We start from the raw sequence: 19,136 nt of genomic DNA, 5'->3' as shown, positions 1-19,136 counted from the left end.
CGGAACAGCCCTTTAATTAAAAACTGTCACGGAGTGATTCAGCGTCTGACAGATAAACACGCTTTAACGGTGACAAACCTCCAACTTTATCAATCAATCTTTATTTATATAATCACAACAAATGTTATCCTCAGACTCTTTCCAAACAGAGCAGGTCTAGACCGTACTCTATGTTCTATTATTAACAAAGACCCAACATCAAGACGGGATAAGATCCAGTCCCATCTTCCAGACAGGACTCTCATCTTAATCCCCCATGAGCAGAGCACTTTTAGCAAGTTACAGTGGCAGGGACAAACTTTTCTGTTTCTGGTGTCTTTAAACAGAATGATGTATGGGATATTTCTGATATGATGAAAAGGTTTCTGCACATTTTCATCTCAGCAGTTTGTCCTTCATGTCGGAGCGTTTTTAAACTTGTTGTCTGTGTTTCATACTTTGAGATCTTACAGACAGAAACAGTGAAACAGTCTGAACTGACTGCAGTCGATGTCTTCAGCTGGTTTCTGTAAACTAAGCAGCAAAGTCTCAAACAGCACGGGTTGGTTCCTGACATGCAGAGAGTCTGATGATGTTACAGACAGGATCCCTGCAGGTTTAGACCTCTCTGTTACAGAGTAAGATCCTCTCTGTGAACCAGAAACATGCGTCACGGTGCAGCAGAATATCAGCAGGTGAACTGTTCTGAGGTGTGCCATGTTTTAGGGTCTAGAGGTTTAATGAGACTGATGTAATAAGACCTGTAAGTGGACTCACTTTGACCTGATGCAGAATCAGCACCCACGTCACTTTACAGATATTAATAACAAGGATGCACTCAGAGGTCGTGTTAGTGAGGCTGATGACCTGACTTTGATGACACGCATATGAAGCTCCACCTTCACTCCAAGTATGGTCACACAATCCAAGATGGCTGCCGTCAAAACGACAAACTGGAGAATCTTCTCTGCTAATGCACAATAACACACACACACACACAGAATTACATGCTAATGCTCCCTCTCTCCCTCCCCCCTCCCTCCCTCTCTCCCTCCCGCTCTCCCCCTCTCTCTCTCTCTCTCTCTCTCTCTCTCTGTCTCTCTCTCCTTCCCTCTCCCTCTCTCCTTAATCGTCTCTTTCAACATAATTTTGTTTTCAATTTCAATTAGTGTCACATTAGTCTTACTGCTAAGCACAAACAGTATTAGCTAAACAATTACCCTCTGTCGTTCACAATGCCCCCCCTCACTCACACACACTCACACTCACACTCACACAAACACACGCACAGTCACACAAACACACGCACACGCACACACACACGCACACAAACACACTATGTGTCCATCTCTCATCACGCTGTGAACACGATGAGAGCACAGGAATATTAAATATTAACAACACATCGTTTTAGTAAAGCAGAGCAAGAGTAAATCATCATGGTCCATGATGGGTCTGTGTGTGTGTGTGTGTGTGTGTGTGTGTGTGTGTGTGTGAGTGTGTGTGTGTGTGAGTGTGTGTGTGTATGTGTGTGTTTGTTACAATGAGACGAGACATAAAGACACATGTCATTGTAGTGTCTGCAGAGTTTAAATAAAAGCAGCTTTAGTGTAACTCCTGTTAAAGTGTTTTTATTCATCAGTCTGGTTTGGAGGTTTTATGATGCGCCCCGTGTACAGAGGCCTGAGAGCGGGCAGCCTGGGTTCATCCTCCTCTCTCTGCCCTATCTCCCCTCTTCCAAGCTTCCATCTGAGAAATATTCATTCATGTACTTCTCTCAGTGATGTTCTTCTTCTCTTATTTAAATCACGATCGAGGGTCTGGAGTTCTTCATAGTGTGTGTGTTTCTGACTGTTTTCTGTGTTTTCATGTTAGTGTTGTTTTATAATTGGATTTCCTCATCTTTCTCAAAAACAAATATACTGACAGGTACATAAAGCTACCTGAAGCTGAACCTGAACAAAGAAGCACAAAGAACTTAATATAACAACACAACAGACCCAGCCACAAAGTCGCGTACAGTAAATATTACAATCAAAGGACAAAGAAGTGCTTTCTATTCTTTCAAAGAGACAAAGAATGAAGTCAGATCTAAACCATGGACGTAGACATGTGGAGGGACGACAGGGACATGTCCTCATCTGGTATGTACCCAAACACTCATGACATCATCAATAGGATTTATTTTTTAAACAGAGAAAATATCTGTTAAAAATATCTGCAGATGTGTGAACTCTAAATAAGAGTAAAGTTCCAAAGCCCATCCATCATCCATCCTCTTCCCTGTCTCATCAGGGTCAGGAGAAGAGGGTGGAGGTGGTGACAGCAGGATGACCCAGACCTTCCTCTCCTCAGCACCTTCTTCCAGATCCTCAGAGTCGATCTCAGATCAGATGGGATTTATAACCCTTAATCCTGATAGTTAAACTCAAACAGTTTGTAATTGTGTGAGCATAGAGTTTATTTTTTCATCAGTTATATTATTTGTAATTTGTTTTTTTAAACATAATTTCTGCTGTATTAAAATCTAACTGATCTATGAACCTTCAGGTGACTTTCTCCTGGTGTGGAACTTTAGAATTAGAGAGAGGAACACATAAAACTCCTTTAAATCCACATTCCAGACCTCCTACTCTCTCTCTCTCTCTCTCTCTCTCTCTCTCTCTCTCTCTCTCTCTCTCATGCTTGATGGACCCCCTGCATGCTCCTAATAACCCATGATGAGTCCTCCACACTTGAGCACCCTCCCATCAGACACCCACTGATGCACGCACAAAGACACACAAGCACATACACACGCACACACGCGCACACGCGCACACACACACACACACACACACACACACACACACACACACACACACACACACACACACACACACACACACACACAAACTGTTGGACATGGTGACAGCCATCAGCGGGACAATTAATGGGACCGTTCCCCTCCTGCCTACAATACCACAGAAGAAGAAAAACAGAATCATCCAATATGGCGGATCCGAGCGCTATAATTAGCTTAGCATGCTGCTCCCCAGTTGGACCAGAGACCCAGCAGCAGCAGAGCCAGCAGTGACACGGTTGGACGGAGGGAGGACAAGAAAAGCCCATCCATCCGAGGATAAGGACGCTGAAAATCGAGAAGAGACGAATCCACAGCAGCTCTGAGATCAGGGAGGGAGGGAGCTCCAGAGCCACGCATGCATGGAGAGAGTGATGGAGGCCAGGCAGATAGGGAGGCAGGGAGGAGATATGGAGGGGGGAGGAAAGGTGGAGGGGGAGGCAAGTAGGAGAGGTGGATGGGGTGTAGACACAGGACCATGCCTGTAGCATACTGATGCAGCTGTACCACATGCAGTCAGTCTCACCGAGCAGCAAAGGACCATGCTGCAGAGAGCTGCATGTTACTGTCTGTGTGTGTGTGTGTGTGTGTGTGTGTGTGTGTGTGTGTGTGTGTGTGTGTGTGTGTATGTGTGTGTGTGTGCGTGTGCGTGTGTGTGTGTGTGTGTGCGTGTGTGTGTGTGTGTGTGTGTGTATGTCTGTATGTGTGTGTATGTGTGTGTGCATGGTGTGCTGCAGAGGGTTGTTCATTATGCCAGGTGTGTCTCCTCCTGCAAAGCCCAGTTATCAGTCCTGCAGCTCCTCAACCAGCTCTGTAAGCGTACATGCATCTCCCCATCCCATAGGCTTCTACAGCTGAAAGAGCTCCTCCAGGACTGAAACAAAGACCACCACCACAACATCCACAACCAGGATCACCACCATCAACCATCACCACAACATCCACAACCAGGACCACCTCATCCACCAACATCCACAACCAGGATCACAACAGCAACCATCCCCACAACATCCACAACCAGGATCCCAACAGCAACCATCCCCACAACATCCACAACCAGGATCACCACCACCACAACCAGGACCACGTCATCCACCATCCCCACAACATCCATAACCAGGACCACAACCAGGATCACAACATAAACCATCACCACAACATCCACAACCAGGACCACCTCATCCACCATGACCACAACATCCACAACCAGGACTACAACAGCAACCATCCCCACAACATCCCCAACCAGGACCATAACCAAGACTACAACATAAACCATCACCACAACATCCACAAGCAGGACCACCTCATCCAACATTACCACAACATCAACAACCAGGACCACAACCAGGACTACAACATAAACCATCACCACAACATCCACAAGCAGGACCACCTCATCCAACATTACCACAACATCAACAACCAGGACCACAACCAGGACCACAACATAAACCATCACCACAACATCCACAAGCAGGACCACCTCATCCACCATTACCACAACATCCACAACCAGGACCACAACCAGGACCACCTCATCCACCATCACCACAACATCCACAGCCAGGACTATGACCACAACCCGGACCACCACCACAACCATTAACCATCACCACAACATCCAAAACATCCACAACATCCACAACCAGGACCACATCAACATCCACCATCATCAGCCACCACAACCACAGGAACCAGCACACCCAGCACAGACCTAGTCTGTTGAGTTAATAACTGTAGTGAACACGGGGTCAGTAGTGTTGTTAAAGTTTGTGATGAAATGTATCTGTATCATGTTAATAATAATGAATACACAGTAAACAAACTGCCCCTTTAAATCAGTTAAATCAGTTTACTTTACTACATCCTTCAGTTCTTTCTTCTCTCTCTCCTTCAAAAACAGGAAGCTGACAAACATCTCGTTTTCAGACGCTGATACTGAACTCAGACCTGAGCCTTTAAATCAGACTTCTCGTCTCCAGATAAAACATTTCTGTTTTTACTTCATTCAACTGAAGACAATGTTGTGACATCTATAATCTAACGTCCTCGGGGACATGTCTTTAGAAACGTGGTGAGATGTATGAACTGGGAAAAGGTATGAAGAGCTGAAAAGAGTGAAAGAAGAAGAGATTAAAATAAAGTGTTTGAAAGGAGGAGTGTGTGAAAGAGGAGTTAATCATTGTGTTCAGCTGTCACTCTCTGTGGCAGCATCCATCGTAGCTGTATGAATACTCAGATATTATTCTCACCTCTCTGCTGAACACAAGTACAGCCAGAGGGCCGTCTGTGTAATCTCTTTACTCTGCGCTCTATTCGACTGAGTCCAGGAGACAACAGGAGGCCTGCTCTGCCTTTGTGTCTCACTCAATCGCTCATCTTCAGCCGCCGCTCAGAAACACATCCAGAAATGGATTTCATTCATTAGCAGAGATGAGAACAGCTTGCAGGGGGTACCAAAGAGTCTCTCTCTGCCGCTCCAAAGTGTGCCACACCGAGAGGAAAATAAAGAAGAGGAAAAGCGCTCAGCTATGTTCTCCTCCATCTTTAATGAAAGAGAGAAGCTGCCGCTTTCTGTCTCCCACCGCTCCAACACAACCTGATTACTGTCTGATGATGATGGCACTACTTCCTGACATCTAATTGAAATAATTGTGTGTAATCACTTTAAAAGACTGGCAGGAGACAAGCGAACGATGAGAAGTAGTTAAGCAATGCAACAGCATTTTAATTGAATCTCGCCAGATGCATCTGATGCCATCAAACAAGAGTAAAAGCAGCAGGAGGCGGGCGGAGGCTCGATGGAGGCTCGGTGGAGGCTCGGCGGCGGCACAGTTCAATGAGAGATGAATAGAGGGGTAATGGGTTTAGAGGCTGTGAAAGAGAGTCGGGTTTAGCTGGATATGCTTCAGCCATTCTCTCCTCTCGCACACTTTATCCCACATAATCTGTGAGAAATCTTCAGAGTACAGCGCTGGATCCAGGTTGACTCTCCCTGAACTTGATCTTTAAAACAGTATTTCACATAAACACCCTGAGCCCGGATTACTGCTGAGGCCTAAAACACACCTTTCTGTCTCTGCAGCTCTGAAGTCTGAGCTCTTGATCACAAGAAAGAGACACCTGAGGGTCTGATCAGAAACCTACAGGGCTGAAATCAGGCCAACACACAAGAGCATGAAGCTGCAGTTCCTCCAGAGTCCACTAGAGTGTGTCTCCTGCAGTTCCTCCAGTGTCCACTAGAGTGTCTCTCCTGCAGTCCCTTGTGTGTCTCCTGCAGTTCCTCCAGTGTCCACTAAAGTCTGTCTCCTGCAGTTCCTCCAGTGTCCACTAGAGTGTGTCTCCTGCAGTTCCTCCAGTGTCCACTAGATTGTCTCTCCTGCAGTCCCTCGTGTGTCTCCTGCAGTTCCTCCAGTGTCCACTAAAGTCTCTCTCCTGCAGTTCCTCCAGTGTCCACTAGAGTGTGTTTCCTGCAGTGAGTCAGTCCCCATAGAGCCCCATGTTCAAATGTTACAGCAGGAATAAACATGTTTACAGCCTGGAACAAAAGTAGTTTGGGTCTCTATAGCTCATTTCTCTCTTCATGACAACTGTACAGCTGAATTTATATACAACTCACCTGTTTACAGCAGGTTATTCCCTGACTGTGCTCAATACTTGATTCTGATTGGCTGAAACCCAATAACAATAGAAATAAAAACCAGGGACAACCTGATCACACATTTCATATCAAATCAATCTGCAGAGAGGAGAATAGAACGGAACAGATCCAAGCAGAATAGAATGAAACAGATCAAGAGGTCTCATATTGGACCTCTGTGTCCGCTCAGACCCGTGTCCTGGTTCTGGTTGCTGTGGGAGCTGAAGGCCTATCTCACACAGGGAGTCAGAGCCGGGGAGAATCTGTCCACAGCCATTTCCTGACTCTTTAATCTGAGCGGCCGACTGCAGGGAGCAGCGCTGCACATTCCATTAATGTAAAGTGGGGCTTGAAGGCCCGTAATTTATTGGCTCTGCAGGCTCGCCTCCCCTCATCTCGCTCATACTGGCTCCCGGCCACCAAATACTCCCCCTGATACCCGCCGACATGCAGCACCCTGCGCTTAGCGTTTTACTCTATTCCTCCCTTTACCTCTCTCTCTCTCTCTCCATTTACTGCTCTCTGCTCTCTCTGTCTCCTCTCACCTTCTCCTGGATCTCTCTCAATAATTCCATCATGCATACACACAGAGATCCCCTCCACTTAACCGCTCTGAATTATCATAGCATTTCATTTCACTCGCTCCCACAGCTGCTGCTGAAAGGAGACTATCAGTCTTTTTACTATCATAATCCTGCTTTGAGTCTGTGGGCCCGCCTCACAGGAGCTGCTGCAGCCCGGCTCACACAGTCAGCTGTTATCAGGTCTACCTGGACCACGCGCTCATGTCCCAGGTCTTCAGAGCTCTAGTCTCCATGTTGGTTCTCTTGTAAATCAGAGGACAGCTCGATCATGGAACACATTAAATACATTTTCATATTTCAAGCTTTTAAAAGAAAGTATGAGACGATGAGGTTTCAGAGAGAGAGGAGCATGTTAGGGTCAGACTTCATCAGATCAAGGAGGGATGATTTTATATCATAACTGCATCTTTAGGATTTACATTAAATTTCAAAATAAACAAACAGCTGAAATGAGAACAGAGGAGCAGTGTGACGGTCTGACGGGACCTGCTGGAAGTGGTTTGGAGTTTATGAGGTCACTAAAACCAGAGCAGGTCTTCAGTCTACAGGATGGATCACAAACAAAGACAGAGCCTTCTTCCTGCAGCTTCATGAGTCCGATCACAGAAACACATCCCTCACATCACACTGTGTGTGTGTGTGTGTGTGTTTGTGTGTGTGTGTGTGTGTGTGCGTGCGTGCGTGCGTGCGTGAGTGTGAGTGTTGATGCAGACTCTGAGGTGAATGCAAACAAACTGAACTGAGTTATTGAGACGACTGAATTATTAATGAGCTGATGAATGTTTGTGTGCTTGGTCAGAGACGATCGGCCTGCAGGCCAGACCACCCTACATTATTTAGACCCGTGTGTGCGTGCATGTGCGTGTGTGAGTGTGTGTTTGTGAATTATTGAGGTTATGTGTACACACACACAGCGGGGATCCTCTTTAGAGGGTCACTGGCCATGCTGTTGAAATAACATTATAACGGTATATGGCCACTTTGTGCTCCGTGTGTGTGTGTGTGTGTGTGTGTGTGTGTCTGTCTGTGTCTGTGTTTGTGTGCACATCCATCAGTGAGACGGGCTCTCCATCAGTGAGTGGATCCTTGGGGACGTATTGAGCATGAAGAGGACATGATATTGAGATGAAGAGCTCGATGGGCTGACACGGAGGAGAGGAGGAAACACGTTTCTGTGATTCGGAGGACTGACGCTCATTAATCAATCAGTGATTAAAGTGATAACGTCTGAATGTTTGTTTTGATCAGTCCTGACAGAATCATGTTTATTACTGTGTGTGGAATCTAAAATTTAACTTATGTGTGTGTTGTTCTTATCACAGAGGTCACAGTCCTGTCCACGTGGATCACAGGTGTGTGTCTGTAGGAGTTCTTATATCTATCATCATCTACGTCTCAGTCTCCGGACCACAGTCTGTGTAAAATATGGACGTCGTCTCATCATGATCTGGTTTTCTTAAGAGACGTTTGAAGCTAAACTTTGGACGCCATGTTGGAAACGCTGACTCAGCCTGACTCTGGATTCACCTGAACACAAAGTGGAGGAGCTGTGGGGAGCTTCTGACCTCCTGACAAACTGTTACATCACACCCACCAGACCGTTAGCCACACCGACGTGTCAGCTAGCCACACCCATTTGATGATTAGCCACACCCACCTGTCTATTAGTCAAACCGCTAATTATTAACTGTCAGCCCTGATGGGATCCAAAGAGACGCACATCTGCTGCTTCATCCTCCGTCACGTTGGAGGCATCTCACTGAGGCTCTAACAGAGAGCGACGCCATGATGACAGTTTATATATCAGAGCTACGAGCAGACAGATGATGCGCAGATGTCTGCTCTGCTCTTTCTTCACCCTCAGGTGTTTTTATTCTTCCTGTAACACCTCACTCCTCAGAGCTCACAGCGGTCACATGATACAAACATCATCACTCGCCTGCTGTGACTTCTCCTGGATACTTCCTGCTGTCTCTAGCAGAGCAGTGAGAACAAGGAGAAGAGGAAGAAGATGCAATTGTTGCACCTTCGTTGTCATCATCCTCCTGCTTGCTCACTGTGAACCTCTTTGTTTTGACAGGTTACACACCAACAGCAGGGACAGAGTTTTCAAGAGTCCACTCTGGAATCAGGTTTCAAAAGTTTGAGATTTCACTTGCCTAAACGCTGATTTCACGTCTGCAGAGAACAACAAGTTCACTGTTTACTGTTGAATGTGTCTCTGTGTGAGCAGACTCTTAAAGTTCTTCAGGCTTAACATGTTCTGATGGAGGAGCTCCGACTCTGCTGTGCTGCAGGAAGGAGATGTTTGTGAATGATCTAGACTTTGGTCACTCTGATCAGGTTTAAACTCCTCGATCCATAGATAAAATCTGAAAATCAGCAGCTTGTGAGAGAATAAAGAGGTTTCTCTTCTTCCATCTCTTCCTCGCGTACGACGAAGCACACGTCTCTCCTGAAGTGTTCTGTCACGGCGGGGGTCCTTAGAGAGGTGCGTGTGCATTATGACAGGTTAACATGTGAAAGAGCTTTGCTAATCGCTATGCTAATCGCTGTGCCAATAGCGTCTCTGAACGCTTGTTAGCACAGAGCGAGCTCTTTCACAGCAAACAGGCCTGAGCTGGGAATAATGACCACTTTAGCCTTTGTGAACATGGAGCAGCTGACGGACAGAAGCAGTGGGTGGGGTGAGAGAGGAAGAGGAGGATGAAGAGGATGGATAGAAGGTATGACAGCTCTCTGCATAATTACTCACACGTCTGCACAGTAACGTTCCTCTGACAGCAGACGGAGGAGCAGGCCGGCGTGTTGTGGCTGCATCACTTCCTGCGTGATGGAGTCATCCGTCTCTCTCTGAAGCTCCTCCATCTCACTGAAGCTCCAGCCTCTTGACCACGGCCTCGCTCTGACTCTGATTCACTCACACAGACAGAGCTTCAGAGAGCTCAACACTCTCTGCTTCATTTTAAAGCTACATGCTAACATACAGCAGCACTGAGACTAACTCCACGTCCACGTTCATCTCAGAGAGAGTCTGCAGAAACTTCAGAGGGAGCAATTGCTTTTAAGTTGTTCACTGCTGTCATATTTTTGTATTGTATTGTTCTGTCTCTAGGTTTCTATGTATGTCCTCTCTGTTTCTTGTTTTGTCTTTTATTTATTGTCATGCCACCTGTGTTGCCTCCTCGCCAGGTCGTTATTGCAAATGAGAATTGGTTCTCAATTAACTCACCTGGTTAAATAAAGGTTAAATAAAATAAAATAAAACAAAGAGGAACCAGGCAGAGAAGACCAAACCCGCACAACTTCTGCTGCAGAGCAGTCTGAGGTCTCTGCAGCCTGCACAGGGTGAGCAAAGATATGCACACTTATTTATCTGATACTTGATCACAAAGACTGAATTTAAAGATGTCGAAGGCATTATAGTTTCTTTGTTCCTGTAGGTCACAGAGCAGACTAAAGCAACACACGAACACTTGAGTCTTCATGCAACAAGGATCAGACCTTTAGTTTCACCTGAAACAGATTCAGCACCAACACAGGGAACAGTCCAGACTCAGGTACTGTCTCCCCTCCCCAGCTAACTGTAAACCTTGGCCCCTGAGTAACTGCTCTCTATAGCTGAGGTCTGTCACTGTGGGTAAGACACACAGCAGGAGGACCAACATGCAGACTGAAGATTCATCTGAAGATCAAACTTACTTCAAAATGTCCAAGAAGGTCCAGCTGAAACCACCAGGAGCACATGAAGGTAGTCCACAAAGAGCACTGAAAGTAGATTCATGATCCACCACAGAGACTAAACACACACTGAGCTGCAGGTGAGGACACACACACACACACACACACACACACACACACACACACACACACACACACACACACACACACACACACACACACACACACGTGTACAAGTGAAACTAATCAGCTGCAATCAAAAGTGGAGGGAAACACAAGGTATGAAACACAGGGAGCCGGAACTTTCAAAATTGAACAGGAAACACTTCACAAACAAGGACACGGTTAAATATGAAAATATGACATAAATGAAGACTGTACAATAACTCAGGGAGACTAAATAATGACTTAAGACAAACACAGAGGTAAAAAGAAAACATGAACACAAGGAACAAGAAATATAAAATAAAAACAGGAATATAAAACAAGGAAATACAAAGAGTGATGATCCCATGACGATGTGCTGGAAAAGGCAGAATGTGTTAAAGCCAATCAGCTGACAGACGGAACAGTCTGTGTGTGAACAGTCTTTTACTAAAATGTTTCAGATGATGCGATTTAAAAAAACTTTTTGTGTTTTCAGAATACAAACTCAACTTAACAACAAGAAAACAATGAGACATGTTAAAATAAAGTACAACAAAGTGAACACCTTTACAGCTCAATTTATTGTTGTGTTTAACTCTGGTTTTCATGCTCTCACATAGAGGGAATGAAAAAATGGATGGCACAACAGTTTCCCCAAAAGTGAAGGTCATAAGCCCCGCCTCCTCCATGTTAACAGATGGGACATGGGTCAAAGTGGTAAAACCCAGTTCAAATAAATGTTTGTCAAACCTGGTTTCTGTCATTATAGTTAGTTCTTATCATGCTGATTCATGTCTCAGTGTTCATGTTTCTGTTTACTTTTAATCAGTTATTGATGATATAAAAAGAGGGGTTGTGACATCATGAACTTTACATAACCTACAGCCAGGTAGCTTCTCCTCATGACATGTAACCGGGTTCATATGTCAGGACCCATTGAGGCGGCATTTTGGCTTCACTTCCTGATAATGGGGGAAATGGAGAAGTACTGTCCATCATAATTTCTATGGACTACATCGGCAAGACAGTTTAATAAACGACTGCTGATTGGTGATGGTTGGTGATGGTTATCACTGTCTCCTCACAGTAAGAAGTTTTCTGGTTCAGACCCCTGACTGGGCAGAGCCTTTCTGTTCTCCATGTATTTGTTTGTTCTCTGCTCAGTCCAAAGACACGGTTCACCCTACATTGTCTGTAGGTGTGTTTGTGTGTGCATGTGTGTGTGTGGGTGGTTGTTTGTCTCTACATGTTAGCCCTGTGATAGGCTGGTGACCTGTGCAGGGTGTACACTGCCTCTCACCCAACGACAGCTGGGATAGTGCTGATGTTTATATGTTTGCAGTACTCCATTCAGGGTCACGAGGAGAACCCTAAATGGAGTACTGCAAACATATAAACATCAGAACGGTGTTTGGTTTGGTAGTTTTGGTCCTAGTCTGAGGAGGAGGATGAAGGAAGAGGAAGAGTAGGTTGGAGAAGGAGGATGAGGAGGATGGGTGGATGGAGGATGGGTGGGCGAATTGCAGAACATCCAACCTTTGAGCCCATCCTCTGGGACTGTGCTACCCCCTCGTCTTGCTGTTACACCGTCTCCATGGTGATCATTACCCCCTCACTCCCACGTCACCTCAGCACAGGTGTTCTCCTGTCACGGCCCGTCTCCTTTACATACCTCCCTCTATCATGGGATGATCCCCTGAGGATACCTCACTGTAATGAGGAACACATACCAGGACCCCTAAAACATCCTCCTGCACCCCTCCTCCATCTTTACCTCTTCCACCTCCCCCACGCTCTTCCTGGTGATCCTCCACGCCGTCCTGTTTCTTTATGCTGGCGGAGGAGCGATGTAACAGACTGCACTATTAGAGAGTGTCCTACAGCTGCAGGGACTCATCTGTACAGATGCTGGCCTCGTGTTAATGGAACAGCCAGGACTCCTTGTGGGCACAGACGACTCAGCCTCAGGTGTTAGCGGGGCGAGCACACTCTCTGCAGGAGGAGCAATGTGTTTTATATGTAGAAACACAGCCAGAGAGCTATTAGAGGAAGCCATGTCCAAGCACTTACAAACACTTAGACACTATAAACAAGCTAATGTTGATGGCTAGACCCTCTTCTCACAGCTAACACTCAGCCTAGCATTTAGCCTAGTGCAGAGGTAACAACCGCTGTCATGGGAATGCTAATGAAGCTAAGGAAAACAAAGCCTGGTTAATGAGAGCTCGGAGATAAGAGAGCAGAGGCTAGGACACACATGTACACACACACACACACACACACACACACACACACACACACACACACACACACACACACACACACACACACACACACACACACACACACACAAACATGGGCTCCTCTCCTTCGACACTAATTAGACAGGAAGCACTATATACGAGGACGAGCAAACTAACTGTCCACATCAATACTGCAGCATGCGTCTCGACTGCCGGCCTCAGAGACTCGCCGGGTGGAGAGGATGGAGAGTGGGAGGAAGCAGATTACAGAGAGGGGGAGACACGGAGGGCAGGGGGGGAGGGAATCTGCAGGAATGAAGATAATTTCACGCCAGCGTCTGTCTGGGTGTGATCCACACATGTCACACGTGGAGCTGTGAGGCTCATACATACAGAGCTGGACGGGATGAAGAGACACCTGGAGGAATAACACTGCCACCTGTCCGCACGCACACACCAGCTCTGCTCACACACACATGGCTGAATTAAAATTCAGATACATGCACATACACACTTATTCAAAGTCATCATCTTTGGTCGTAGTTGGCATGTATTTTATTTTGAAGTCCATTCAGCTTCCTGCACTAAAACAAGGAGCGAGGATCATCTTGTTACAGCGCTGCTTTCTTCTTCTGTGGTGCTTGTGTTTATTACGACTGACCAATGAGCCACTACATCCCCAGGTCTCAATGAAAGGATGAGTGTTACAGGAGCAGAGATTGAGGCTGGTGCATCGTGGTGTCATCAGACTCTGACACTCAGGTCGATCATGACAGGTACATAAAGGGTGTGATAATAAACAAAACTGTTGAAATGTACGCTCTCTGTAAGTCCTTACTGCACACGGCATCTCCTTATGGAAGTCTGCTCACAAAATGAAGACATTATTTGATCCCACGTTGGTACACTATAAACCTAAGGTGCTGTAGATGAGGTTTACTTTGTTCTGCAGACATTAAAACCTGAGATATGAAAGGTCCTCCCCTAACGTGACCCTTGGTGTGCCAGAGGACTGAACATGGAGCAGTATGAGGAGTCCTAAATGTCTCGGCCCAAAGTTCAGCTCTTTAAAACTTTAAAGAAGCCTGTGACAGATAAAAAGTCAGCAGTGATATCCCTTAAGCTGTTCCTGTTTTATATCTTAAAGGTCAACGAGGACTTGAACCATGAGATCAGCCCTTTATGTGCTCTTTCACGTGCAGCCACTGATTTCCAGCTGACCTGCCCTCAGCTGGGCCACGCTGACTGCTCGTCCAATGTGAGGCTTTTTGTAAACAACCAATCTATCTATCAATCAATCAATCAATCAATCAATCTTTATCTGTATAGTGCCAAATCATAACAAACTTGATCTCAAGACGCTTTTACAAACATAGGAGGTCTAGACCGTACTCTATGTCAAATTATGAACAGAGACCCAACACCAAGGCAAGATGGCTAAGATTGCTGCCAGCGGCAAGAAAGGTCCGGTCAATAATAAACAAGCAATCAATAACGCACACATGCTCAGTGTTAGCTGTTATAATGTGGTGTCAAATGTCTTTGTGTTAAATTAAACTACAGGTCATGTCAGCTTCATTTCTACTCAGCTTCATCCAGAGACAGTTTAGTTAGTGCAGATTGAAAACAGCAACATAAATGTAAGTTCTTGACTCACTTTGGTCTGGTGATTCTACGATTCATCTAAAAAATGTTTCTTATTGTAAATTCAGTACACAGAGGTCTGATTTCTGTGTATGGTAAGTGTTCTTGTCTCTTTCTTTCGTCCTCTGATAGCCTATTGACCAATCAGGTGTCAGCAGGAAAAACAGTCTGTATGGAGAGCAAAAGCAGGAGGAACACAATCCAGCGTAATGGTGGCTCCCATGGTCGTTAATCTGAGGAGGATTTCTTTCTCTCTATAAACAGATATCTGCTTGAAGAGCAGCTAACAATCTGTTCTATATCAAACATTTACACTGTTACACAAATCAGCTTGATGCTGTGTCACTAAAGACAAGGTGCGTTTAGATTTCCTGACTTCCTGGAACGCAGCATCAGAAATAATGCATCCCACCTCCATTCAACAAACAAACATTGTAAAAGTAGGTTTCTTCACCTCTTGAGGACAGACCTGACAAAACTTGACTTTTGACTAATCAGCATCATAATGTTGTTTTTCAGCAAACTTAAGACCCATTAATTACAAGAACATCACAAGAACATCAGTATAAATCCTCTTAAAGCTGGAGCTGGTGGCTTCTTCAATTGATTGTAGGGCCAAACATGCAATGAAATATTGGCTCAGAGTCGTTTACAGGTAACCTCTGGGTACGCCGGTAATACAGAGAAGTTGGCCATCATTGTGTCCTAATACAGGCTGAACTTCTCATCCTCATCTCCTCCATTTCTGTGAGATGATTGTCATCTAAATGTAGAGCACTGTTTGGTTTTAGCTAAATTAAACCTTCATCATCCAGATATCCTCTCACTGCCCTGTCAGACGCCCTCCTCCTCCTCCTCCTCCTCCTCCTCCTCCTTCTCAAACACTCGGGGAATACTAACCACAGGGCTTTTCCCCTCCCTAGACCTGACCTGATAGCTGCCACTCCTCTTCCTCACGCCCTAGGCGATGGCTGGACTCAAACGAGGCTGGAGATGGAAAAGGGTGCAGTAAGAGCAGACACACAGAGACAAGCTTAATAACCATCCAGCAGAGGTTCTGGGACTGACTCCATCTCGCTCTCTCTCTCTCCATCTCTCTCTCTCTCTCCAGCCATCTATCACATCTCTACCTTCCATCTCCCTCCCCCTCTGTTGCAATCTATGGCCCTTTTTATCCACCCTCCTCCTCCTCCTCCTCCTCACTCGCTCCCTCTCAGTCTCCATCTCTCACTCTCTCTTGTACAATCAATCAGTTCTGAATTACTCATTTACTCTGTCTCTCAGAGCTGCATATTCTCCGTGCCACCGAGGACTGCGTTAATTCTCTCCCCTCCCTCGCTCTCCGACTCGCTCTCCGCCTGATAGAATCAGATGCTATTTGTCTATTAAAGGGCCACAGGGATATTTAATAAAGGGCCTGTAATAACTGAGCGGTGTGTGAGAGTGTGTGTGTGTGTGTGTGTGTGTGTGTGTGTGTGTGTGTGTGTGTGTGTGAGCTTTCTTCATTCTCCACCTTGATGAGGAAATTAACATGTCCGATGTGGAGGCTGATGAAAAGTCATCTGGACGCCGATGGTGAATGTCGCAGTTAATTTTCTATTTAGCTACAGTAACCCTAACCAACTCTAATTGATTAGGTGATCAAAAGTAATTGGTATTAGGCCGCAGCCATGGATTCATTTGTCTTTTATGAATACTAATTGACCCCAGACTGCCCCCGCGCCCACACCTCCCTGATCCCTCCTCCTCCTCCACCTCTGGTGCTTTTCCTTTCTCTCAAACACTTACAGGACCTGAGAGTCATTGTGCAGTCTCCCCACAGCCTGGCTCTCACACGCCTGTGTTTGTGTGTGTGTGTGTGTGTGTGTTTGTGTGTGTGTGTGTGTGTTGGGGCAGTAGTATATCTACAGAAATGTGTTTTCCTCCGCCTGTGTACGTGTGATTAAGTATTCGTCTCTCAGCTGCCTCGGGGAGAAAACCAAACAGATCTTTTTGACATCTATTATGTGTGTTCTTGTGTGTGTGTGTGTGTGTGTGTGTGTGTGTGTGTGTGTGTGTGTGTGTGTGTGTGTGTGTGTGTGTGTGTGTGTGTGTGTGTGTATGTGTGTTTCACCAGTATTTCCATTTTTAAAGGAATCTGAGGCAGTGAAAGCCAAAGGGAATAATGTGGGCTGTACCAGTTTCCAGTCTGTGTTAAACCTGAGCTCTGATCTGAGGCCGTGTTGAAGGTTTCTGTGTGAGACACTGATAAAATCAGTGTGATGGTTATTAACTGAAAATAGATCAAACACATCATATCAGATTTAAACTGAAACATGTTCTTGTTTCATAAAATATCTACTCATTTTAAATTCACATCTGGACCCTTCTACTAAGGAGCCATGTTTTTTCAAATGCAGGTCAACACTTTAAACACCAACATGTTATCATCAGCTGTGTTTGTCTCTGCGCTCTCTCAGTCAATCTCTTAGAACACCACTGTAATGGTCAATGTCACTTCCTCATTATCGACCAATCAGAAACAAGAAGGGGCGGGACTCCTGAGGACCCCTGATTTTAACTTTGTCAGTGTTGGAGGAGAAACTAACGGACTCGTATCCAGCTGCAGACGTCAGGACACCGCTCATTATTTTTAGTATTTCTTTGTAAAACTTCCCATGAAGCAAACAGAGCTTTATAAAACAGAGTGATTGATCACTAACAAGAGAAAAGGAAGTCATGTGAGACATCTTATGAAATCAAGCATCAGTCAGCATTAATGAGAAGCTCTCTGAATCTGAGGTTGTGGGTGCTGCTAGCACAGAATGCTCAGTTTGTGGAAACAAACCTTAAAACTGTTCTTTAAGAGGGTAATATTTTACCTTTTTACTGCTTTGCAATGAGGTTACTTTATTTATTATTGTGATAACAAACTGTTTTTAAAAGATGGTAAAGTTACTGGAGTCAGTGGAACCTGCAGATGAAATGTTGGCTGTATTAGTGTTATAGGAAGAGACGCAAACTAATACTCTATCATATCATCTATCTGTCTCTACCTCTCAGGTGTGGAGAAACTTCTCAACACGAACACCAGGAGTAGAGAGAGAGATCGTCTGATAGTTTATCCATAGACATCAGTCTGATATGTATGAATATAAAAATGTTAAAAGGAGGTCTGATCCTCTTTGTCGGTGCATCCTCAGCTGTACGATCTTTACCCGCTGACGTCTGCACGTCTCAGTTCAGCTACAGACAGAAGAGATGCGATGACAGAGAGCGCCCCCTGCGGTTTACAGAAGGTAACAGTACTCATTTCTCATCTCACTGATTTGAACAGTTCCTTTATTCGACCCGTCAGGATCCTGAAATCTGATCAGAGATATGGACCGACTGAATTCAGACACATGTTTCTGCTTCTGCAGCTCTGAGCTACCGTCAGACAGGAAGGGATACCTTCCTCCACAGCAAGGCCGTGTTCATGGCACACACAGATAAGAGCAGACATACACATACAAACACACACACACACACACACACACACACACACACACACACACACACACACACACACACACACACACACACACACACACACACACACACACAGACAGAGGACTACTGTAAACTGAAACCTTATCACTGCTCACTGCATTTTTCTTGGCAACACATTTAAGGCAGGAACACAAAAATGCAAGCCCGGACCCACACACAGTTACACACACACTCTCTCTCTTACACCCACGCACACACACACACCTCTGGCAGCCCTGCAGAGGCTGAGGCTAGAAGGCTGTCATGGCAACCGCTCTGCAAAGGTGTGATTGGTCAAGGGAAAGACGTGCAGAGGAATATTTGCTGAGAGGGGGTATGTAAATTCACTGCACATAACAGTAACATGTAGTTTACACACACACACACACACACACACAAACACACACACACACACACACACACACACACACACACACACACACACACACACACACACACACACACACACACACACACACACACACACACAGCAGTAAGTTTCCTCAGGAGGCTGAGACTGGTTCAGTTTCCTGATCAGACAAACGCTGACGAGTCCAGGCGGATATTAATTAGTTAACTCCACGGTACAGGACGTGACAAGCTGCGTCAGATCATCTCTGAGTGAAAACCCTTGTTTAATTAAAAATATGTAAATGTCCTCACAGTTTGGAGGCTATCAAATTCAACTTAACCGAGCTAAACTCTCTCCTGACTGGTTTCAATCACTGCGTCTCTGCTCGCTCCTCGTCAGCGGCTCCTGCAGAGAGAAGGACGCTCGGCTCCTAACAGAAGGTTTGTTTTCTGCTAAACTCCAGCAGCAGAAGATTAAACATCAGGGTTATTATCATGATTGAATCCTGTGT

At 45.5% G+C, this 19,136-nt stretch overlaps 1 protein-coding gene across 1 annotated transcript in view; it reads right to left on the bottom strand.

Annotated features, from left to right (window-relative positions):
• The window catches only part of LOC117828644 (disabled homolog 1-like), a 107,340-nt gene extending 96,566 nt beyond the window's left edge, over positions 1-10,774 (bottom strand). The window contains exon 1 of the mRNA XM_034705836.1: positions 10,751-10,774. The gene's annotated coding sequence lies outside the window, so the exon portion shown is untranslated. The remainder of the gene's footprint in view (positions 1-10,750) is intronic.
• Between the last annotated feature and the right edge of the window lie 8,362 nt (positions 10,775-19,136).

This window comes from Notolabrus celidotus, chromosome 2 (genome assembly GCF_009762535.1).
Source record: "Notolabrus celidotus isolate fNotCel1 chromosome 2, fNotCel1.pri, whole genome shotgun sequence".
Classification (NCBI taxonomy): Eukaryota; Metazoa; Chordata; class Actinopteri; order Labriformes; family Labridae; genus Notolabrus; species Notolabrus celidotus.
This window is presented reverse-complemented; position numbering and strand designations above follow the sequence as displayed.